This window comes from Ovis canadensis, chromosome 5 (genome assembly GCF_042477335.2).
Source record: "Ovis canadensis isolate MfBH-ARS-UI-01 breed Bighorn chromosome 5, ARS-UI_OviCan_v2, whole genome shotgun sequence".
NCBI lineage: Eukaryota > Metazoa > Chordata > Mammalia > Artiodactyla > Bovidae > Ovis > Ovis canadensis.
This window is the reverse complement of record NC_091249.1, coordinates 63,526,529-63,550,256: the sequence shown is the minus strand read 5'-3', so window position 1 is coordinate 63,550,256 and position 23,728 is coordinate 63,526,529. Positions and strand designations below refer to the sequence as shown.

Sequence of the window (23,728 nt, the reverse complement as noted above, 5' to 3'; positions counted from 1 at the left end):
GACTCCCCCTAGAGGCCCCAGGGCTCTGGGCCGCTAGCTGGCGGCTCTTGGGTACCTCATAGATACTACCTCCTCATGTGTCCTCCAGCTCCTGTCCCAACTACTTGCACCAGATTTCCCTCCACAAACTCTGCCTTCTTGGGCCCTGGCACCTGCTCAGCTCCCTTGGCTCCCTGCTCTCCCACCCAGCCGGCCTCCACCAGGCAGTGAAACAGAGGCTTCAAGTGGTTATACCTCCCACTGTCTCCTTCTTCCCTGTGCCTCCTCACAGCCCTGAGTGGCATACGTGATCGTCCCTGTGTCCCAGTGAGGAAAATGAGGCTCTGAGCAGAAGCTAAGGGACTTACCCAAGGCCACCCAGCTTAAGGAAACCCAGGCCCAAATCTCTTGAAAGCCCACGTTGCTCACCTTGCTGGCCACCTACAGGTCACATCCCTGACCTGAACCAGGACTGGCTACTTCTTGCCGAAGCCCCGACCCATCTTCTGTCTAGACAAAATCTATACTGAATCCGCACTCCTCCAGACACAAGATCTCGGTCAGACCATTGTGGTTAGGGGCCCTGGAGGGGGCCTAGGAGGTAGCAGGGGTCCTTACATACTCCGAGAGCCCTAGGGTATGGGACCTCCTGCCTCAGCCCAGCTGGGTCATCCCAAAGATTGGGTGGAAAAAGTCCCAAGATACAAACACAGAGTACCACAAATGTCTGGGGAGGGGTGTGGAGGAGGCACAATGATGTCAGGGTGGAGGGGGCTGGCCATGTTCTTTGGCCCTCTCTTGGGTACAGTCAACTTTAAGGTTCCTATCACACACTAGGGAGGGGGCTGCCTGTGGAAGAAGGGAAGAAGCCTAACCGTTATATATCCGCTACTCCATTCTGCTGGAGAATATAGCTGAATAGCTTGGGCAAGTCATACCCTCTGAGTCTTCAGTTGTTTCATCGGTACAGTGGATCCAAACTCTATGGAAAAGCTTTGGGAACAGGTTTAGAGGTTTTCCTTGAGAAAAGGGATTCAGAAGAACTGGATGAAACACTCAGTGGTCTATGTTGGCTGGGGGCACTTGTACAGTAGAAGCTTGACAACTGCTTGGTGAACATACAAACAAGTGGCTGAGTTCTCATATTTCAGAGTGCCTCTTAGCAGGTCCAGGTGACACCCACTTCCCAGGTGTCCCCCCTGAGCCAGGATACTGGTCTGCCCAGCCAGGTCACCGGGGTCCCTCTCCCCGGCCTGCCCACCTCAGGCGGGTCAGCACTGACGTCAGCAGGACCAGCTGGGCGTGGAGCCCGCCACCTCCGGAACCGCCAATTAATTAACTTTTTCAAATTAATTTCCCAAGCAAAATCCCATAATTACATCTGTCACCATCAGCCTGAGCTGGGCGGGCAAGACGACCCCGCAATGATGGAATGTGACCATACCAGGGGGTGGCCATACTGGCCCCAGGAAGAAGTCAGAGACTGGAGGTTGGGTTTAACCCCGGCAGGGCGATGGTCTGGTATCCTTACGGGTGCTGAATGGAAGGGGAGGGGGCCAAGAAACCAGAGCCCCGCTACCCCTGTAAGCCAGGCAGTGGAGGGCTCAGGGACACCCATGCCTACCCAGCTCATCCTGCTGCCCCCACCCCCCACCCTGTGCCCCCAAACCACAGTGGGTCTTGGCAGGGCCCAGTAGCAGCACAGGCACTGCGAGGCTGAGGAGGCCACAACTGCGGCGTTCTAATTTCCCAAAGGGGCTGAGATTAATTAGCTCACACACAGGCGCAGAGAGGGAGAGGAAGAGTGGGAGCAGGGGCGGGTAGCGTCAGGCAAGGAGCTGGCTGGCACTCCCCCCACCCGCCCGGCAGGCAGTGCAGTCAGGCGGCCTTGACAGCCTGGGTGCTCTGAAGGTCAGTGGCCAAGCCGGCTGAGCCAGCAGACTGGCACTGTCGCCTTCCCAGAAGCCCGGAGACCAAGACTGGGAGGGGCAGCAACCAGGACAGCAGGCAGAGGTGGGGGCGGGGGCCACACTGATGGAGTCCGTGCCAGGTGCTCTGTCCACACCCTCTTCTATTCTCCCAGAAGCCCAAAGAGGTAGGCACCATGGCCTTCCCATTTCACAGATGAGAACACTGAGGCTCAGAACTGAGTTAAAATTCACTCAAGTTGTGGATGGTAGAAGTGGCCCATCTCTAGAGCCCACCTTGCTCCCCGCTGAAATCCCTGCTGACACAAGGTCTGCAGGAGCCCTGGGCCTGGGGGACCCGGAGACCAGCTGCAGAGTTTATGAGTGTGGCTGTCTAACTGTGGCTTACCTCTGTCTCAGAGCATGTGCTCGGCAGACTCTCAGTCATTTCAGAGATGCAGAAACTGAGACCAGAAAGGGGAAGTAACTTGCCACATGGCACAGGGCCCCAAACCCAGACTTTCTGCCCCTCCATTTCAGGCCAGCACCAACTTCCAGCAAAACAAACCCAACTCGGTGACCTTTAGTGAGACCTGCCCCAGGGCCACGCTGTGCCTGGTGCTCTCTTTAGCTAACCAGTACAGTACACTGATCGGGTTGGGGTGATCACTGTCACCCCTGTGCACAGAAGAGGAGGATAGCTCCAGCTCAAGGGCACTTTCTTAACTTCTCCCTGCAGGGCTCCCCAGAGAGGAGAAAGGCATCCCCAGGGAGGTGGGAGGGTAGGGATGGGAGAGGTGTATGATGCTGACCAGGCCCTAAGCAGCTCTCACGAGCCTAGCAATTGACCTTCTCAGAAGTCTGCAAGAAGATCCCTGCAACCCTAGGGAGACTCAATCTGCTCCCTGGGCCACGCCTTGACTCCTACCCGACACCCAGTGAATCATGTCTCCGCAGAGGCCAAGGGGAACAGGGCTTACCTTCCCTGGGCTTACGGGATCAGCAGTCCCAAGGTTCTTGGGTCCAAGGTAACAGACGGCCCTAGAAAAGTCATGGGGCAGTGCCTAGGTGGGGAGGGGGCTGGCCCAACTAGGAATATTCTTCATTGTGTTAATTATGGGAGATGGGTAGGAGCCCCCCTGAGGCACAGGTCTACATGGGGTTTGGAGCCAGGGTTCCCCTCCCACTCGGCAGCCTCAAGCTAGACCTCAGACAAATGGCTTGACCTTGCTGGGCCCACTCCCTGATCTGTGAAATGCCCACCATAATAGCCCCACCCCCACCAGGGTCCTAGACAGGATGTGAGGTTCTCAGTGCAGGGCCAACATGCATAGGTGCTCAATAAATGAGGGCTGTGTGGTTATTTTTACCGTCATCCTCAGCCAACACCAGAATGAGTGAAAGCACTGCTCGAGCCAAGGATGTTGGGTAACCCAGGCTGTGTGGCCCCAGTTCTGCCACTGTTTGAGTCTGAGCCAATCGCTTATGTCTCAGTTTCCCCAGGCTCAAGTAGAACATCCCCTGTCCTGCCCTCTTACCTGCAGGAACCTGGGGAGGTGCGCACATGAAAGGGGTCTGAGGGCTACAGCGAGGGCAGTACTTAGCTGCGCTTTTCTGACCACAGGAAGAGCCCACCTCTGCTTCTTACCAACCCTTCCTCCTATTTCTTTGTCCCCTCCCCACCATAGCCTGGCCTGCTCCATGTCCACGCTTCTTCAAGCTCCCACAGTCCCAACAGCCCTTCCATAGGTGTATTCCAAGCCCTTCACTGCCCTGCAAAGGCCACATCAGCTACCTGGAAATCCCTGCCTGAGTCTAACTTGTGGCTTTGCTATCTGTTGGGGGTTAGGGGATAGAAAAAAAATCTGAGAACCATGGTTGGCTTTCTGTGTATCTAACCATACTGTGAAGCCCCCAGGAGTGTGCACCCAAGAACTCCAAGTTCCTCTGTCCTGGGTCCCATCCATTCCCAACCATTCCCCTCCCAAGCTTCCTCAATCCCACACCCCATCATTCCCATCTAAGAACAGCCCTAGAGAAGGCTAAATCCACGACATTCTAATTAAGGAGTCTTTGGTGTGGGGTACCACTCAGAAAAATGCCAGCTTTGGTGGAGCCAACAGGTGGAGAGGAGGGCTGGACTCACCTGGAGATCCAAGTGTGACATGGTGCGAACCACACCCCACCATCTACTTCAGGTCTTGCAGTTTTAAGACAGAGACAAGGCTCATACCCATTTTACAGATGGCTAAAGTGAAGTCAGAGAGGTTGGCAAACCAGGTCATGATTACACAGCAGGCAGTAACCAAACCTGGTGTGGAGCCCAGGCCTGTCCAATTCTAGAACTGATGGCTCGGGGGACATCCAGTTCTCCTGACTGGCCACTGCTGTTTGTTTTCTTTAGGTTGCCTGGTCCTCTCTTCTCCCCAGCCACTAACCAGGCCTTTATGGGGGAGACCTATGTGGCCAGGAGGTGGGAGCCAACATGGGCCAGCGTTCATCTGCCCCCTTGACTTCTGTTAGGCTGTCTCAATCCTGTGGGACCAGAATGAGCTGCCCTCTGAGTGTTAGGAGACTGTGTCCAAAGTCCTTCATGAGCAATGAAGCCATTTTCATTGGACTCAATTCTCTCATCTGAAAAAGGATGCCTTTTTCTGTGTGTGAAATATGGGTTATGCCCCCAGTTCTGCTCACTCAGGGAAGGCAAGCGCCAGCCCCAACAGGCAGCAGAAGCACAGAGGCTCCCTGAGGGCATCCCCCTAACCCAGCAGCCCAGCCCTTCCTTGTACTCAGGCCAGGGACTAAAAATCAGGGGCTAAGTCTGAATTCTGAGTCTTAGTGTGCTGGCTGTAAGGCAGGAGGCTGGGGTGACCAGGGAGGGTGGGCTGACAGACTCCTGAGGGCACTCAGCCCACTAGATCAAGGGAGTCTCATTCCTCCCATCTCTGGCACCCTGCAATCTCTCAAGGACCCCGCTCTCCGAGTCGGGGGAGCAGCTGGCCACTTGGCGCTCCCAGGAAAATCGATTCTCCATGGCTTTCCTTCTCCAGCCTTTCCTCTACCGAGCTCCCCCTATCCCTTCCCCATCAACCCCCAACCGGCTCTGCCTGGGCTAGAGTTCCCCATACTGGAGGGCAAGTGAGTTCAACACTTCCATGCCTGTGACTGGGGCTTCCTTCCCTAGGGGTGGGGAAACATCTCCCTTCCCATGCCCACCCTGCAGAATTCAGCTGACTCTACACGGCCGAGGGTGGGTCTCCTTTGTGTGAGCCTACACAGGGGCCTTTCAGTGGATGGAGCCCCAGCCTTGTTGGGAGCGAGCCTGTGTGCACACCAGGCTCCATGGGGTCAATGCCCTGTGCCCAACTCTTCGCACCATCTGGGTGAGAGCTGTGGCCGGAGAACAACGGCCTAAGCCTGTGACAGGACGGAGCACACGTACCAGCGCCTTACTGGAGTCGTGTATGGGGTCCATGTGTGACTGTGTTTGTCCATTCGTCGGCTTGTATGTGTCAGCATGTGTTGTGTGTGTGCGCCAGAGGCTGGCGCTGTGAGTGTGACAGCGAGTGTCCACAACGACTGTGACTGGGCCCTGCCCGTGAGTGTCAGCAATGTGTGCTGAGTCGTGTGCTGAGTGACTGTTTGTCCCAAGCGTGTGCCCCTGGGTGTGCCGCGTGGGATGTGCGTGAGTACGAGCTGCCTGCCAGGCCGCAGGGCCTCGTGGGGCTGCTGGGGATGGGGTGACTCACATCTCCTGAGCTCATCCTGCCGCCAGCCCGCCCAGCTCACCCTGCTCTGCTGGGCTCATGGCCGCCAGCGCTGGGGGCTGGGGGGGTGGGAGGGAGGCAGGCGCGGGCAGACGCGGCAGGGAGGCCGCTTGATAAATAACCTGCTGCTTCCCCAGGCCTCTGAGAAGGGGAGGCTGCATGGTAGGGAGCAGGGGTGAGCAGGAGGAAGGCAGTCCTGGCCCCCCAGCTTCAGCGGCCCTGGCCCCCACAGCCCAGGCTACGGCTCCGGTTCCTGTTTCATCGAAACCTGAGCTGGGAAAAGCCTATCGGGTCATCTTGCCTGTCCCGCCGGCCGCCAGGCCCAGGCAAGCTGCCCCTCAGGGGACAAGCCCGCAGCCTGGCCGCCCAGCCAGTGGGTGGGTGGGTGGGGGGAGGATATTTCTGTCCAGACTAAATGGAGCTCAAGGCCTCTGTCTGCACCCCCCCAACAGCTGCTCCCAGGGGCCCCATGGCTCTGCAGGACTGAACTAAATATAGGCCCCCACCCCAGCAAACCCCCAATGTTCACCTCTTCATTGACCCCACTGACATGAGGGTAGGGAGAAGGCTGGAGAACCCGCTGTGTGAGCCTAGGCCAGTGTATCCCTCTCTCTGGGCTCTCAGCTATGAAACATGAAGTATTACTCAGCTCTAGGCCCTGACCTGCCCTAATAGGCCTTATCGGAGAGAAGATGCAAGTGACTAAATTGGGGTCTTTGTCCAGGGAGCTAAGGGCTGAAGTCCCCTCCTTCAAAATGACCCCAGCCTGCTTCAGCAAAAGAATACCAGGGGAAGCTCTCGCCAGCATCCCCAAGTACCTTTAGGCTTATAAACATGGTCCCCTTCATCCTGCTTGTTCTTTGCCCAGGCTGGGCAATACCAGGCTCCTCCAATCTGCCCCAGCCGGACCCTGGCCAGGAAACAAGTTGTGCCAGGCTTGGGGAGGGGGGAGACGCGGGAGCATGACAGCTGCTATTTCCTGGAGGCCACAGTTGGGCACAACCCAGATTCCTGCCCAGCTCCACACTCCACCGGACAGCCTCTCCCAGGCTCTGGCCTTCAGCAGGGCACCCCTTCCCCAGTGTAAGCCCCGTCATCAGCCAGGGTCCCACCCAGTCCCTCTTGTCCCCTGCACTGGTACAGACAGGAAGGAGGTGCCGGATGCACCTTCTGGCCTGGGCTGGGAGAACGGTGGTCTCTGCAGGGTTCAACAGGCGGGGGAGGCAGCCCCAGCTTCCCCCTCCTGCCTGCCTGCCCACCCGGCTGCTTCCCCCAGCCCCACACGCACCGAATTCCCTACATGCCTGTCTGTCTCTGACAGCTCGCGCAAATACTTGGCTGCGCGGGCACCCGCTGTTCTGAGCCCGCTGCGCCTCCTCCCCTGCCTTCCCCGGGGGGCTCTGCAGACACAGCCAGGGACGGGAGGGGGGCCAGAGCCAAGAAGCCTGGTGGGCAGTAGGGGGAGTGAAAGCAGGAGGAATCAGTCTCAGTGCTCCATCCCCAGGCCTGGGGGAACTGAGGGACTTGGGAGGCCACCATGAACCAGCCTTAGCTGGGCGGCAGCTGCCGACGCCCCCGCTGCCCCCCCGCCGGAACCTCCCAGGAGGACCTTCCGGAGGCCTCCCACTCGTCTCAGCCGATGAAACAGCATCTGCCACCCCCGCGGCGGCAGCTCAGGACAGGGCGGAGGGCACCGCAAGGCCCCTGGGGAAGGCTTTGAAATCTGGACTATGGCCCGGCCCCTCCTGAAAGCCCCGGCCCAGCCCCGGAGCTTGAGGGGCTGCGTTCCAGCCCTCCTGCAGTGTGAGGGGTACACCCGCCCAGCTGCCAGGCCTGGGACGCCACCATCGGACTGGCTGGGGGCCTCGTTTGCCCCCAACTCTCCTCCTTCCTGCTTGCCTTGCCTCCCTCCCTGGGGACCAGTGGAGGAAACACTTCCTGAGAACAGCTGGGATTTCCCGCTGGACACTGGCCTTGCCGGTCAGCCCCTTATGTGCACCCCCAACCTCATTCCTTCTCCCAGAGTCACCCCTTCAGCCAAATCATACTCCCACCCCACCGCCAAGGACACCCCTCCTCTCCCTACCATCCTCCCACTTGCCTCAGCATCCCCAGGACCCAGCACATGTCCAGGCACTGAGTAGACAATGAAGGAATGGCCACATGGAATGACACGCTCCATTTTGCAGATGGGTATACCGAGATCAGGAGCGAGCCCAGCTCCCACCCAGGCTCTTCCTGAATGGGAAGAATGGCCCTGGCGGCAGGGCCCTTCTCTATTGTTTCCCACCTGGTACACTTTCTACCCCAGGAACCAATGCAGCCCTCCCAAGCTTCTCAGGCATCAGGGTGACTCCAAACAGAATTTCTCAGTGTTCTGGGGCCAAATGCCCAGCTGACTATTCAGGACCACTGGCCCAACTCTCCCAAAGCGTTAGGGTGGGCTTTAAAAGAATCGCAACTGTACTGTCTTTGTGACTAGACTGTGGGGTGAAGCCTCCTCTCCCCATTGCACAGATGGGGCTGCAGAGGCCCCCAGGGGAGGGGGGAGCTGCAGGCGGCCGTGAATCAGAGGGGGAGCTGGGAAGCCGCCCGGCCCTGCCGGCTGTCGCTGGAAGCAACAGCCTGCGTTTCCTCCTCACACTGGTGCCTGGGGAAGCGTGGGCAGCGGGCGGGCGGGCACTGCCGTGAGGACCCCTCCCGTGCCCGCAGGCTAGCTGCGTCCCCTCACTGCCTGCCTGGGCCCACACAGCCCACTCCCCGTGCTGGCGTGGTTTATTTCCAGAGAAGGGCAGACCAGAGGCAGAACTGGGTTTCATGTCACTGGCGGGCACCACAGGGAAGCCCCTCCTCTCAGATTCTCAATGTTCTTAGCATCGAACAAGATTGAAACATGACCATTCACGCTTCCTTCCAGCAGCAGAGCCCACGGTTCTGTGATTCTAGACTCTCAACGCGACAAGAATCCTGACAAGAATCCCTCAGCTCCAAGCATTCTATGATTCTAGACTTCTGTGACTTAAGATTCCAGGCCACCGAGATCGGACACCACCAGAAGAAAGGGGGCCAAGTCCACTCCTACCTGCTGCTGGAGGCCCAGCTAAGCAATTTCTATCGAGCTTTGGGGGAGGCGGGTCAGGCAGGAAAGGAGCTGGGCTCTCCCATCAGGGTCACCAGGAACTGGACATGAGGCTGTGGGGCAGGGCAAGGGGTTATGGGGATCAAGCTGGTCTAGTCTTGGAGGACAGGCCACCACCTTGTGGCAAACACAGCCACGGACGCTGCAGCTGTCAGGAGGCCCAGACCTCGCCAGAGTGCAAGCAGGTAGGTAGGCCTTTGTCAGCTTGTGCCCCCACCCTGGAGATCAGAGGGAGGAGGGGTGTCAGGTCAGGGCTGGTCTCCCTGCTTCTCAGGTTCCAAGCCAAGCTCCACGCTTCATCTTCCAGTCTTCACCACCCACTGCTTCCTCCTTCCCACCACAGTCCCTCACCTCTCAGGCTCCCAGGCCAGCCCCAACCCAGGCCAGCTGGCAGCCAGCCAGCCGGGGCAAGGTTCCCAAGCCCATTTGATAGATGGAAAAACTGAGGTTGGAGGGAGAAGATGACATGACCTGCCCCAAGGGCTCAGCCTTGGTAGCCTACTGGTCTCTGGATGCATCTCTCAGTCCCGCCCCTCAACCTTGCTTCCTAGAATCCTCTGCAGGGCCAATGGGTCTCCCCTAAACAGTCTCCTCACCAACATAAGTACATCTCCCCCTCCTGGTGTCCCTTGAGAGCACTCAATTCCACAGCCAATCACCTGCTCATTCATTGATTCATTCTTTCATTCACCCAACTAGCCAATCAGCCCATCTGCCCAACAAGTGCCAGGTCCCTTGCCAGGGATCTGGGGGACTCAAGAAGGAAAGAGAGCAAGGCCTGTACCCCGCAGGCATTGACGGAGTGCCTGCTGTGTGCTAGGCAGTATGGACTGCCATGCACAGCCCAACCTTGGCTGTCCTTGTGGTGTTCATGGCCCATCAAGGGCTCTGCCAGGACCCAATCCCACTTGCAGGAGTGTCAAGTCCCAAACGCTCCAGCCTCAGTTTCCTCATCTGTATATGGGGAAGCTAATGGCACCTACATCACTGGCCTACTGTGAGGAAAGAATGAAGTGAAGGCTAGAAAGCCATCCACACAGTGCCTGCCCTCAGTCAGGGGCTGGAACGGGTTAGCCATTGTCATCACCATTGTTAAGACCTACTATGATTATCATAGTAATAACTGGGAGACAGCAAGTGATTAGAGCAGCAGCTAAAGCTCTTCAAACACTTAACTGGTGCCAGACACTGAGAGGACAGGAAGGAATCACTGCCACATCCCGTTGCAAGGCTGGCAAGGAGCAAGCCCAGTAGCCTCCCATTAGCATCTGATGATCAAGGGACTCGATGGTTAGGAGCATGGCCCTGCCTCCACGGAAGGTCTACTCCAACATGTGTTCATGGGTGCTGCACATGTATAGCAAGCTTTTAACCATGCACATTAATACATGTCTACACATGAAAGCTGGGAGGGCCAGCAGGTGAGGTGGGAAGCGAGACGGCAGTGAAGGGAACACAACTGCTGACGCTGGCTCAGGCCTCCCACCCTAGCCCACCCCACTCTGGCCAGTGATCACAGCAGAGCTGAGGGGACTGTGGCAAGAGCAAGGACCAGGCCAGTGGGGAGAGGCCCGAAAAGATGCTTTGCATAGTTCTGGCCACCAGATTACAGGCCTAGGCTAGGCCCCTAGGTGGGGATGTGGGGGCTGCCAGGTGCTTGCAGTCCCACATGGGGCAGGCTACTGCGCCTGCACTTTATGCTTGTCCCGGCATGGCACATGAGCGTTCCTGCTGGCAGACCAGGCGAGTCCGAGGAGGTCAGGGGAGGTCACGGTGAAGGGAGGGAACAGTAGGCCCAAGGGCCAAGTGGGGTCTGCCGGACAGGGGAGGGTGGGCACAGGGCTCCCCCGGGGCCACCGGGCAGGCCTGGCTCTGCCCTGCTGGGGCCAGCAGCTGGAGGGAAGTAAATATAGCGCGGGGCGTCCCAGCCACATTCCTGGGAGGCCAGTGCGGCCCGCCTGCCCGCTGCTCTAGGCAGAGCGCAGCAGCCAGGGCCCAGAACTGCCCCTGCCCTCTTCCCAAACAAACAGAAAAATAAATAAAACCAGCTCTCACGGCCAGCACAGCTGGGGGGATGGGGGCAGGAAGGGGTGGACAGGGTTGGGGGGGGCGGCCAGGCACACCAGTTGCCACTGTTTCTGTCCTGCTGGGGAGGAGCAGGCCAACAAAAAGAGAAAAATGGAGGGAAAGGGCAGAGGGACGGTCAGAGATGTGAGAGAGGAGGAGAGGACCCGCAGGAGAGATGAGTTGTGACAGAGGTGTGTGTTTGGGGGGGCAGGTCAAGAGGGATACGGATGGTATCAGGGCTGGGGGGGGGAGGCACAGACAGCCCCGAGGTCAGTAATTCAGCAATTCAGTGACAGGGATACCCCAGGGCGGGCAGCAGGCAGACAAAGGGGGCCTGTGGGCTGGGGCAGGGGGCTGGCTCCGAAGGCCATGAAATATTAAAGACCTTAGGCCAATGAATGACAGAGGTCATAGAAATAAGGAGACTAGCCAGGGAGATACAGGGACCCTGGAGCAGACCACCCCCCCTCCCCAGTCCCCCTCTACCACCTCCGGAGCCCAGCCAGCCTCCCCCAGCTCTCCTCCTGCCTGGCTGCTTTCTGTCTTTCCATCCAGACGGAGGACAGGCTGAGGGTGGGAGGGGCCCAGGGGATTAGTGAGGGCAGGGGACCTTTGCGGTTCTCTCTTCCCTCCGGCTGATCTGTGCACAGCCAGCCCTCCAGAGCTGCCAGCCACCCTAGTCAGAAGGCCAGGAGGCCTGTCAGCACAGCCACTGCCACAGGCACCTCCTGGGGAAGGAGGGGGTAGACATCCAGCTTCCCCTTCACAGAAAAAAAAAAAAAAAATCAGCCGCGCCACCACTTTCCACAGAGATCAGCGGGAGGGAAGGCCATGCCTCACAGCTCAGCTGAGCCAGCCAGTCAACGGGCAAGCAAGCCAGTGGGTCATCCCCCAGCCCTCCCACCGCCGCCTCTCTCCCCCCGCCCCACCATCAACCTCATGACCTTGGCCAGTCCCCCTGTCCCCGAGCCTGTGTCTTCACCCGCCCCACCCCACCCCAGGCTTGGTGTGAGGAAAAGAAATAAGAGTACAAGTAACACTTTGAAAACCTGCAGAGGGGGCTAGGGCCAAGCATGCAGGTAATCCTGTTAGGTCAGGCCCATCGTGGGTCCCATCTCACAAATGGGGAAGAGAAACCCAGACAGCCAGAGTACCCAAGGTCATACACCTGGCAACTAGCAGAATAAAGACAGAAACGCTAACCATGAGCCATGTGGGGGACAGGAAGTCCTCATCACCATAAAAGCCAACTTCTATTGAATGCTGACTGTGGGCTAGCCACTGATGGTGGGCACTGCACAGCCATCCCTGTGTCCATGTGAAAATAGCCTTGTGAGTCAGGCACTCTTACACTCCCATTTCAGGGATAAGGAAACTGAGGATCACAGAACATATATGGACCAAAGGTCATACATATATCCAGCTTGGCAGTGACATAGCCAGGATTTGGAACCAGGTCTGACTCCTGAGCCAGTGGTCAAATATACCTGTTTGGGTGAGGTCGAGGCTGGGAGTTAGGAGGGGCCAGTAGCGGGGGAGCCACCAGGAAAAGGTCAAAAACAAAGTCACAACTGCTAGACCAAGGGGTGGTCAGCAACTCCTCTGGGAATAAGGAGATGGGCAGAGCCTGTGGGGATCAACAGTGAAGATACTGTTTAGGGGCTTGGCCAGAGTGACCTGCCTGGTCCACTCAGAGTCCAGGTACCAGACAACACAAGCCCCTCCCCCTAGCACAGGGCTACGGAGGCTGGTCTATAAGGGCTCAGCAAAGCCCTGTCCTGTTGGCTCCCAGGGCTGCAACCAGCACCCGAGGGCCGGTGTGCCAGGAACTAATCACACCCCACCTCCAGAGCCCCCAGTGCAGGCGGAAGAGGGGGCAAGATCCCCTCCCTCCCTCCCAGGCCCTGTGAGCCCAGAGGGAGGCCAGCATCAGAGGCAGGAAATGAAGAAGAATTTGCGATCTAATTGAGCTGGCGGGGGATTAGGCGGCAGAATGCAATTACAGGGGCTGGAGCAGGGCCAGGGGCACTGACACCCTGAGATGTGGCCTGGCCCAGGTGACTGGGCTGAGCCAGTCTCTGGCCAGAGACACCCTATAGGGAGTGGGGTGGGAAGAAGGAGACAGGTAGGCAAAGATTGGGGCCAGACCACTCTTCAGCACACACAGGATTGCAGGGTTCCAGCTGCATGAAATGCCCAAAATCAAGTTTTCCTGAGAATTCTTCCCCAGAGAACAGCCCTATGCACTCTATCACCGGGAGCAGGCAGAGAGGAACACACGTTCTCACAGGCTCCACTCATGCATATATACACATGTGTTCATGCTCCCAGGAAAGGCCCACAGATCCATGTTCACTTGCATGGGGACAGGCTCCCAACCTGCAGACACACAGCAATGGCCCTTTGTTGCCAGTGGCTCCACCAAAGAGGGGAAAAACACAAAACAAAACAAAAAAATACACCCATGACCTTAAAATCCTTTTATTCCCGTAATCACAGGCTGCCATTGCCGTGGATACGCGCTGTCACCCCGGCCCCAGCCTGTCTCCCTCCATGGCTTCCAAACTCCCAGCAGGCAGGCAGACGGGGAGGCTGCCCAGTTACTGCTGGGGAGGGTAGGGGAGGAGAAGGACCGGGTGGGAGAGGTTCAACACCACACACGTTCACAGACTCAGGGCCTCAACTAGGGAGGGAAAGACTCAGAAAAACAGATGGGCAGACAGAGACACAGAAAGAGCAAGGAACACAGACACCAGCTACCAAAGACATAGACCACTGTTAGCATAGCTCAGACATGCCCACTCCCAGAGTCACACACGCTTTCCCAATTCAGTACCACCCAAGGAGTGATACAGTCCCCAATTTACAAGCGTATATAAAACACACAGATATACACAAATCATGAACACACCCTCTCCGAAATTCTAGGCCCACACAACTTAGAATATACACGTTCCTAGATTTACAGAGACAGACTCAACTTTCAGATATAGACTCTTAGGCTCACAACACACAGGTATATATATATGCGATACAGACACAACTTTTAGATCTATAAACACACGTCCTGAATCAAACACACACAGGCTCAGACTCCCAACACCCCAAGATAAACAGATACACATTCAACACACATAGTCACAGATATATCCATCTTGAGTCATTAGCACACACATTGCCCAGATTCCCGCATCCCATACCAACAGACCAGACCTACACAGCCTCACTGAGCAGCTGACTGTCTTTGGCTTTAGAGGGTAGGTGGAATGGTTGGAGATTCCTGGGTCCTTGAGGGGGCAGTCCTTTCTCACTGCCTGCAGCCTGGGAGGTGGGCTCAAAGTTGGGGGGAATAAAGGGGGAAGTAAGAGAAAGCAAAAAAGAAAAAACTTGAGTGGGATATTCTTGTTGGGCAGTAGCGCGTGAGTAACTGGGGAGGCTTTTTGTGGTCTGGTGAGTTTCAGCTATGAGTGAGAGTTTAACTATTAATACACTTAATCAAGGGCACTTCACACACACACGCACACCCTACAACCATACGCAGAGGCTAGGATGGGACCAGGTGGTGGTGGTCGGGGGGGGGGGGGGTAAGAGAGGGAGAGCCGCAGATAGAAAAGGGGAAAGCTCCATTCAGGGGCCCAGGGGGCAGGTAAACAGGGCAGAGTTTCAGCCCTGGGCCTACCTCCAGGGCAGTGGGGGGTAGAGTCAATGATTCATTTCTGCAAGCCCAGAGGGTGGGGCTTGACACATAGTAGGTCCTCAATAAATACACAGTGGGCCAATGAATGAAGAACTGAACCACATATAAAGGGTAGCAATAATAATAACAACAGTAATGATAAGTGAGCCCCGCCCCATCCTTGGCCAATTGAGACATGTTTCAGAACACCAAGCTGGGCAGCTGGCTTTGACTTCATGGTCACCCCCAAAAGACAGGGGATCTAAGAAAGTAGGCCAGAGTCTGGCTCATCAGCATCCCAGCATCCCTCCACCCTATCCTTTACCCTGGAAAGTCAGCTGACCCCGGCCCAGCCTACACCCCTCCCTCCCAGAGAGACCCCCCAATCTCCATTCTACTGTCCCATGAATAAGTAGGTAAGGTCCCAAAGAAAGCAGGGCATTTAATTCCCATAGACTTGTTTCTTTATCCAGATGGAACCTGCCTGCCCCCCAATCCTATGAGCCTCAGCTTCTCATTTGCCAAATGGGTAGAAGCTGAAAAGAGGCAGCAAGAGCTGAGGGTCACAGTAGGAACCCACAGAACACAGGCTTAATCTGGTCTGGGCCCTGGATGCAGAATCCTCCCCTTCCCCCACCCAGCCCAGCCCTGCCGGGTGGACATTCCAGGCCTCACGTGATAAAGACGAGGCTGCTGGCCCACGGGTAAGTCAACAGGCTCTGTCGGGGGAGAGATAGGAGGCCCTGGCCAGGGTCACCTGCTGAGCCGGGAAAACAGCCGGGCCCAAATACACACATAAATAAGGCGCCAACGGACAGCCAGTAAGCCAAGGGTCTGTCTTCTGCAGAGGAACCTCTCCCCCCACCTACGAAAGGGAGGTGGCATGGGAGAGGGAGGCTCAAGGCTAGCTCTTGCTTCCCTGGGAGAGCCCCAGTTCCTGCCAAGATTGGAGGTGGGGGTGTGGGAGGGGTGGGCTTCTACCAAGGGCCCCAGGACTGAGAACTCAGAGGCCAACCTCCCTCAGCTGTTCCCACCCCTTCCCAGGGCAAAAATCACCCCCTCTCCCTCCTCCCCAAGGAGAGAGGACAATTTCCGTTCTGGGAAGGGGGTGACAGCTGCAGAGCGGGCCACTATCCACCCCCCTCCCGCCCGACCCCGCCAGCTCTTGCTTGAGTCTCATCCAGGGAAACTGCTAAATCAACACTACGCAGTAGTAGGTAACGCGGGCCTCAGTCTCCCCGCATCGCTCTCAAAAAGGTGTTTGGGAGGCGGCTTCTGGTCTCAGTCCCTGGTTTCCTAAGACGGTAGGCACCTAGGGTACGGGGTGGGTGGGGGGGTCTTTCGGGAGGGGGATTAGGGCAAGCTTCGGCCAGTACGCCCCCTAAAACCATCTAATTGAAATGCTCTCACTTGCATGAAGAGCCTTCCCCCGGCCCCCGCCTCCCGCCCCCGCTGGCCGGGGCAGCTGAGGTGGCGCCGGGCGTTCAAATAGCGCTCCAAACAAGTCCGCAGCGACCGCGCACGCAGCCCCCGCCAGGCGGCCCCAGCGGAAAACTTGAAAGGGACTCTGTTTGCCGGCCGCCCTGGGGCGGCTCCGGCGGGGGCGAGGGCCGAACGAACGCACACGCCCCCTCCCCAGCGCTTCCTGCGCAAACGCGGGGAGGCGGGGGTGGGTGGGGGGCAGCTGGCCCACCACAAAACCTCGGGCTCGGAACAGCGGCTGCAGCGCAGGGAAAGGCGGAGGTCAAGAGGCTGGCTCGCCAGAACCCCCCGCCCCCCGCTTCAGCCCCTTCAATCCGAAGACGCGACTCTCAGACCACCCAGGGTCCAGGGGGCAAAGTAGGGCGCGGCTGCCAACCCTTCAGACCGCCGTCGCAGGAGACAACAGGGAGCAGGTCTTCCCGGAAGAGTCCCTACAGAACCCCCAAATCTGCTGGTTCCTCCTTGCAGCCCGTGGCACCAGCCCAACTCCGCGGACCCCTTCTGATTCCTGAGGTGGGGGCACCAAAAAGCGATTTTGCTACCTCATTGGGCGCTTCAGCTCTTCTGACAGGTCCCGGGAGGCGGCCCCCCGTTTAAAAAACGGGGTCACTCACTTTCTGTGGATCCTACAAATAAACAAAGCCAGGCGCACCCCGCGCTCCCCGCCGGAAAGCAGCCCATTACGGGCGAGGACAACTTCCCCCAGCAAGAAAATTAACACATTCTTCTCACGGCGGTTCGGCCCCTCGCTCTGGGGAAGCAAAGAGGGAGGGGGGCTCGGGGCCAAACTTCATGGGTAAATTTGGGGCCAGAGCAGCGAAGCAGGCGGCTGGGACCCACCTCCCACAGCTCCGCAGCTAGAAGAACACCCCCATTTTCCCTCCCTGGCTTTGCATGCTGCTTGGCCACGCGGGGCTCGGGAGACAGGCTGAAAGACTCCCTAAGGCTAGTGAGGAAGGGAGAGAGAGGCCGCGGGGTGCAGTGGTGGTCGGGGGTGATACTCTGACGAAAAAAAAAAAAGGTCAAACTTGATCTGCCCGCCAGACACCCCGCGGGCAGCGGGGGCGAGGAGCCTGAGGGGAAATGTAGAAGTGGCCACCGCCCCCTCCAAAAGGAGGGGGAGACTCAGCCGCGCGTCGTCTAGGACATTAAGAGCAGTGAGTGATGCCCCCAAAAGACAGGACTACGAATAGGGTCTGTTGGGGGGGAGTGCGCGCCGAAGATCTCCAATCAGCCGCCCCCGCAGACGGAGCGCGAGCCCAGCGCCGAGAGGTAAAGACACCGGCTCCCGCCGCCCCTGTGCCCTCAAGCTCGAGTACTTGGGGAGGGGACAGTACCCCGCAGGGAGAGCCCCTGCCCCAATCCAAGGCGCCCAAGCCGCCGTCCCCGACCCGAAAACCCCTCTTTTTGTCTGAACTCAGTGATCTGCGACCGAGCTGACTGCGGCTTGGGGAGGCTTGAGTATAGAAGAGGCCACTGAGCGATCACTGGAGCTAGGGCTCCTAGCCCCCGGGGCTCCGAGGCTCAGATTATGGGCGCCCCCCGCCACACCCAAACACGGACCCCTCTTTTCCCGTCCCTCGCTCTCCGCACCTGAACTTCGGGGGAGCCCGCGCCGCCAAACTTTCCGCAGACTTGCAGCGAACTCCGGCCCCGGCCGCGCACCGGGCCCCGGGGGAAGAGAGGGAGGTAGGCGGGGAAGGGGAGGGGGCCGGCCTCCGGGGGGGTCAGGGGAGGGCCGTGGCCCGACACCTACCGGCTCTCAGAGTCTTCCAAGCCGCCACTGCCGCCGCCGCCGCGAGGCCGAGGGGGAGGGGCGGGGCGGGGAGCTGCGCTCGGCTCTGGGCACCTCCGCCGCGGTGCGCTCCGCTCCAGCCGCGCCGCCCGCGGTGCCCGGGTCCAGAGCCGGAGTCACGCCGCCGCGGCTGGCCGGAGGCGGGGAGGGGGGGGAGCCTGCAGCACCTGCCCCTCCTCCCCCTCCCCGCGGCCCAAATTAAAAAACAACAAAAAGCAACTAATCACCCCCGAGCGTAGCGCGGAGCGGCTGGCTGAGGGCGCAGCGTGAGGCGCCCGGACTCAGCAGGCGGCGCGCATGGCTGGGCGCAGGGCTGGGCAGGGCTGGGACGCGGGGCCCGGCTTCGGGGAACAAGGTTCGGCAGCTCTTCTCTCTCGGCTCGGGCGCCTGCTCTCGCCGCCGCCTCTGCTGCCGCCTCTACATCGCCGCTCAGGCTCCGCCGCCGCGCGCCCGCCCGGGCAGGAGCTCTGAACGCTGCCCAGGGGCTGCCGGCAAAACCCGGACCGGACTGCACGCTCCCTCCTCCTCCCCCCCCCCCCCGCCCCGCGCCACCTCAGCTCCCCTCCCTCCTCCCTCCGCCTCCCTCCCGACGCAGCTCTGGCCACTTGGACGCCGCAGGCTCTCAGGCCGGAGCCGCAGCCATGCGCCTCTAGCTCCCCGCGCTCTGACGAGGTCGGCCAAGCCTCAGCTCTCCAGCGCGCCCGGTCTTCACCTCTTTTCTCGCAACTTTACAAAAAATAAGAGGACCTCACCCGTTCTGTAAGGAGTGCATGGGCTTGAAGACGCACCTTACGGGGAAATCCGCCATCCCTCGCCAGCCGGCCGCGAAGCTACAAGGACCTGTAGGGAGGGTTTAGCCGCGCCCCTCAGCTCAGGTGCGCGTGGGGCCGGGTACTCCTAGCTGAGCACTCTTGGAACTAGACGAGTGTTCAGAGTCCACTCTTCCCAGAGCGCTTTCCCATACTCAGTGGGCTCTAGTTCCCAGGGAGAAAGGGGGCAGACGTCCCTGTTCCTATTACACAGATGAGGAAACTGATTCGAGAAAGGACTTTTTGTTTGCTACACCGCCCCCAACCAAAATACTTGAGTCCTGAAGCTAAAGCGACCACACAGTGGTGTTCTGAGACGGTGGCCTGTGAACTCTGAGCCTGAAACAGTGCCTAGCACAGCGCCATGCTCAACAGACACTGGCTGAAAGAATAAAAACCCAGTGGATTCAGATTTGGACCCGCACATCCTCACCGTCATTCACCGGGCCCCCCCCATCTGCCCAGCTTGGGCTAATCCTAAAGCTGCATATATCGACCTCTTCGCCACTTCAGAGACCCATAGCCACTTCAGAGACCCATAGCGCAAGCCCCGTGGAAAGTTTCTTCAGTTCTGTGGAATTCGTGGAGGTGGCTTTGTGCTTCCTGCACTAGAGAAAACACAGCCCCCAGAGGAGAGACCCTAAAGGGGCAGGGCGGTTGGTGAAGTCTACCTAGGGTTAAATGTTACAGCCTGGGGCCTAGATAACTGGGAGTTAACTGTGGCAGCCCGGGTGCCTCCAGTCACAGGAGCAGTCTTAGTGGAAGAAATGGAAGCAGTTCCCACCTCACTGTCTCTTCTCCTCCTTGGTGTTGCTTGCCTGGGTGGCGCAGCACCTGGGGCCTGGGTCTCACAGGAGCAGCCTGTGGATGCCCACCGTCCAAGCTTTCTAAATTTGGCTTTGGGACTTTGACCCAGCCAGGGGATAGTGGTGTGAGGGAGGTGTCAGAGGGCAGAGTTCATCTAGAATGTGTTGCCTGTCTACCTGCCCTGACCTCCAAGGCCACAGGGAGTGACCCTTTCATGGACACCCCCTCCCTTTCTCAATTGCTGAGAAGTATTCTCTCAACTGTGTGTCAAGGAATGGCTCCTAAATGGGGGGGAGGCTTTAGCCTCTCCTCTCCAGCAGTGTTCCACAAAGCCACCTCAAACATACCACATGAGGAAAGCAAGGTACTTGATCTGAGAACATAGTTTTAAGACAAATGAACACCTCTAGATTATCACCACTAAACTGCTTAAAGACAGACATTCTGGCCAACCCTGAGTGTCAGGTACTATGTTGGACACTCACTTGACTATACGAGGAGATATGAGGCAGTGACCCATGCCAAGATGACCAAAGATCTCCAAACACTCAGCCCACCACGATCTACCTTTTCTGAGGAAGCTCAGGCCCAGACTCTGAGGGGGACTTGTTCCCCAGGAGTCAGCAGCAGACCTGAGAGGATTAGGACCCAAGAAATGAAACTCCATCCTCAGGGAACTGCAGCCTAGGTGGGGAGAGTACAGAATCAGGCCCTGCACACCTGAAAAAAGCTTCATGCTGAAATTCATGGGGTGTGGGGGACAGTACCTCCACCTTAGGGAATTACTACTAAATATCCACTTTTTCCCCAAGGACGTCTGCCCACCCTCCTCAACTTGGCAAAGGCCAAGGGGCTGCAGGCTGCAATGGAGATGAGTCAGGTGATCCCAATGGTAACTTTCTCAGGGATAGAGTGTTTGCATATGTCTGGGCCAGTTGAGTCAGTCTTGGAGTCTTCCCCTTCTCCTGGAAATTAAGAAGTAGAGGGAGACCCAGATCCTCACCTCTCTACCCCAGATAGGAGCCAGAGAGGAGAGTGGCAGAACTGTCCACATGGAAAATGCAACATGAACAGGAAATGCCATGTGCAAATCATTTGCATAGAACTCTAACCATAAAGAGTGAGACAAGGGGGAGACAGCCAGGAAGGATTGGGCAGGAGGTCTCTGGCCTTGGGGGTGACTATCCCCACTCTATGCCCCTTCCACAAGAAGTAAAGGGATCCTGGTTCACTATTCCTCCCCAAAAGTATTTGAATTTCACGTTGCTATTCAATCAATCAGCTTAGATTTAGGAAGCAATTTCCATAAGTCTTCAATACCAATGGGGGAGAGAAGAGGCATGTAGCCACCTGCCCTCTCTTCTGGGTAGGATCCTGCTCTCCTCGTTCTGGTTAGAATATCCATAGCTGGCATTTACAAAGCCTTCACCCTGAGTAGGGCATTAAACTAAACAGTTAAGGCATCTTATCTCATTTAATCCTTACATCATCCCCAGTAGTGGTAGCATCCCCAATTTTCAGATGAGGAAACTGACATGAGACAGGCACCAAAGTTGTTTTCCTAACCCCTGAGATTTGTTGGCCTAGTGAAGCTTCTCTGGGATTCACCTTGGTCATCATCCTATAGTGACTCCTCAAAGCCCACCAGGCTCAGCTCAAGCGCCTGCTCCAGCTTCGTCTGGCTTCCCTAACTGGTCCTGTTCTTCCCTGCAGTTCCTAAGCCCTGCTGACCAACACCATTCAACACTGGTGGTTCTTTCAGACACCCCAAAACTTCCCTTCAAGTTTGCATGTCTTTGTACAAATTGTTCCCTCTGCCCAGAAGGCTCTTAATCAAGCTCACCTCCTGAAGTCCTCATTGAAGACCAAGAGCATGTTATCACTCCACTGGGAGTCTTCTCTGACTTCTCTGCCTCAGTTTGGCTTCTCTCTACAGAGCCAGCACTAGCCTTTGTGCAAATCAGAAAAAGCTACCACTTTTTGACAGGTATAAAGTGAAAGTGAAGTCACTCAGTCGTTTCCGACTCTTTGCGACCCCATGGACTACAGCCCACCAGCCTCCTCCGTCCATGGGATTCTCCAAGCAAGAATACTGGAGTGGGTTGCCATTTGGCCACAGGTCATGAACTGTCTTCCAGTCTTCCTTGCTCCCTTTGCCAGCTGGCTTTTTTATAGTGCATGTACTGAGCAATTGTACTCTGTGGCCTGGCTTTAGGGCCCCGCATTTGTCCCCTCCTATGGCCACAGTGACCACACTGCACAGAAATAGCTTTTATTTGCTCATTTGTCTCCTGTCCCCTCACTACTACCATCCACAAACATTTGTTGAGAGTAAGGGAGAGTCCCCTACCTGCTTTGGGCCTGAAGCCTGGCACTAAGTAAGTATCAGTAACAAGGATTGTAGCCAACATTTTTCTGAGCACTTACTATGTGTCTTGCACCATACTCATTGCTTTCAGTGAATATGCTTAATCCTAGGACTCACACAGCTGTTTAATGTTACAGACTAGCAAAACCAGGATTTAAATCCATGCCTTATAGGAGGGATCTACCTTTTCCATTAAGTGAAGTGGCTCAGTCGTGTCTGACTCTTTGCAACCCCATGGACTGTAGCCTACCATGCTTCTCCGTCCATGGGATTTTCCAGGCAAGACTGCTGGAGTGGGTTGCCATTTCCTTCTCCAGGGGATCTTCCCGACCCAGGGATTGAACCTGGGTCTGTCCCACATTGTAGGCAGACGCTTTACTGTCTGAGCCACCAGTCACCGATTAAACATCCAATGGCTTGGAATGGCTGCGTGGAGAGGAGTGTGGGAGTTAGGGTTTCCAATTTACATGGTCAATACAGAGCCTGGCATACCCTTCTACTGAGGCTCCAGTTCCCTCATCTGTTATCACAGAAAATGAGAGCCAGGGCATTTGGAGTCTTGCCTCAGGGCAGGGTGCGGGATAGTCTTCAGTGAGGTCACGCTGGCGGTTACACCTCACCCAGAGCAGGGCTGGGGGTGCAAACACGGGCAGGGGAAGAGAGATGCCTGACTGCCTAGGCATGGGCCCAGGCCTCTGGGGTCTCAAGACTCACATACTGACTATTGGCCCTTAGGTACCACTGCTGTCCCCATGACCTCTGAAGGGACAAGAGAAGTGTGAAACTAGAAGGAAATTTCAGAAAAGCTAGGTCTGTTTCTTAGGATGTCAAGGTCCAGTCCATCCCTAAGAAGTCAGTTTGGTGGCCCAGCCGGCCCTGAGCTGTGCAAACAGAGTGGAAAAGACCAGTAGAAGGGTTACTTCTCCGGTCCCAGAACAAAATGACTCTGGGGTGAGGCTGGGAGGGAACAGAGACCAGGCCGATACATGCACCTCACACTTTGTAGTTCTGCTTGCCTAGACACAACTACGCATGTGCCACACACAACCAGAAGTACCCTGATACTCTGCCAGACCCAGGAAACAAGGGAACTCAGCCAAATGTGATGAGGGGAGAGGGGCAGGGACAGTTGGGGGTGTCATGCCCGTGACAGTAACTCTTGACTTCTCTAGGCATAATCATGGTTCAGCTGTCTCTTCTACGGGAAAGGGGAAGGGACTGGGTGCACTCAGAGACCAAAGCTGTGTGGCTCCATGGCCCTCAGAATCATGGGGAGAGGGAGGGGTCCTGAGGTAACAGAATAGAGCCTTAGGGGACGGGAGAACACAGCATCCCAAATCTGGAGACTGTAGACCAGAACAAAGGGTGAGGGTGTGTGTGCCCTGGGCATCCAGAAGCCAGCCTGGCCAGAAAGTGCTCTACCCAAGACCTACAGGCTCTGGTGGGGTGATAGGGAGAAAACTGGAGGTAGAGGAGGTGGGGCTCAGCCTCCCCTCACAGATCTAGCCCCAGAAGGCAGAGCATTGAGACTTTAAAACAGGACCCAGCCTCTTGTCCTAGACCAGACCTCACCTACCAAGCCCTACTTTGTTTTTCCAGAGAATGGGGTGCTCAGGCAATTGCCTGGGGGTAAGCCCCGGATGAACTGCTCTTTGAACTGGCGGGACTGGTTCTGTGTCTAGTCGCCTGGGCTGTCACGGGGTTGCTTGCTTGCCTTGCCTGGCCTGTGAGGAGGGAGGCCTCAGGAAGGGGCCCCTCGTAAATCGTTAACTCCCAGAGCAGCCTCTGCTGCCGTGTCCCCCAGCCCCACCCCCTGTTGTGACTCAGAAAGCCCACTGGAGGCCAGAGTAGAAGGTTAGAGGTCAGAGCCAGAGGTCCCAGCACCTGGACAAATCCTTCCCCTGATTGGAGGGAGGTGGGGGGCGGGGAGTA

General features: G+C 57.3%; 1 protein-coding gene across 9 annotated transcripts in view; it reads right to left on the bottom strand.

The window, feature by feature from the left end:
- Positions 1-18,721, bottom strand: part of CXXC5 (CXXC finger protein 5) — a 34,659-nt gene extending 15,938 nt beyond the window's left edge. The window contains exon 1 of one of the 9 annotated variants that reach the window (XM_069592249.1): positions 18,565-18,721. The gene's annotated coding sequence lies outside the window, so the exon portion shown is untranslated. Of the gene's footprint in view, positions 1-854; positions 2,344-2,866; positions 5,306-16,559; positions 16,901-17,610; positions 18,342-18,564 lie in introns of those variants that run through there. The other 8 variants (XM_069592244.1, XM_069592250.1, XM_069592245.1 and 5 more) reach the window with 8 other exon arrangements.
- Positions 18,722-23,728: the final 5,007 nt, after the last annotated feature.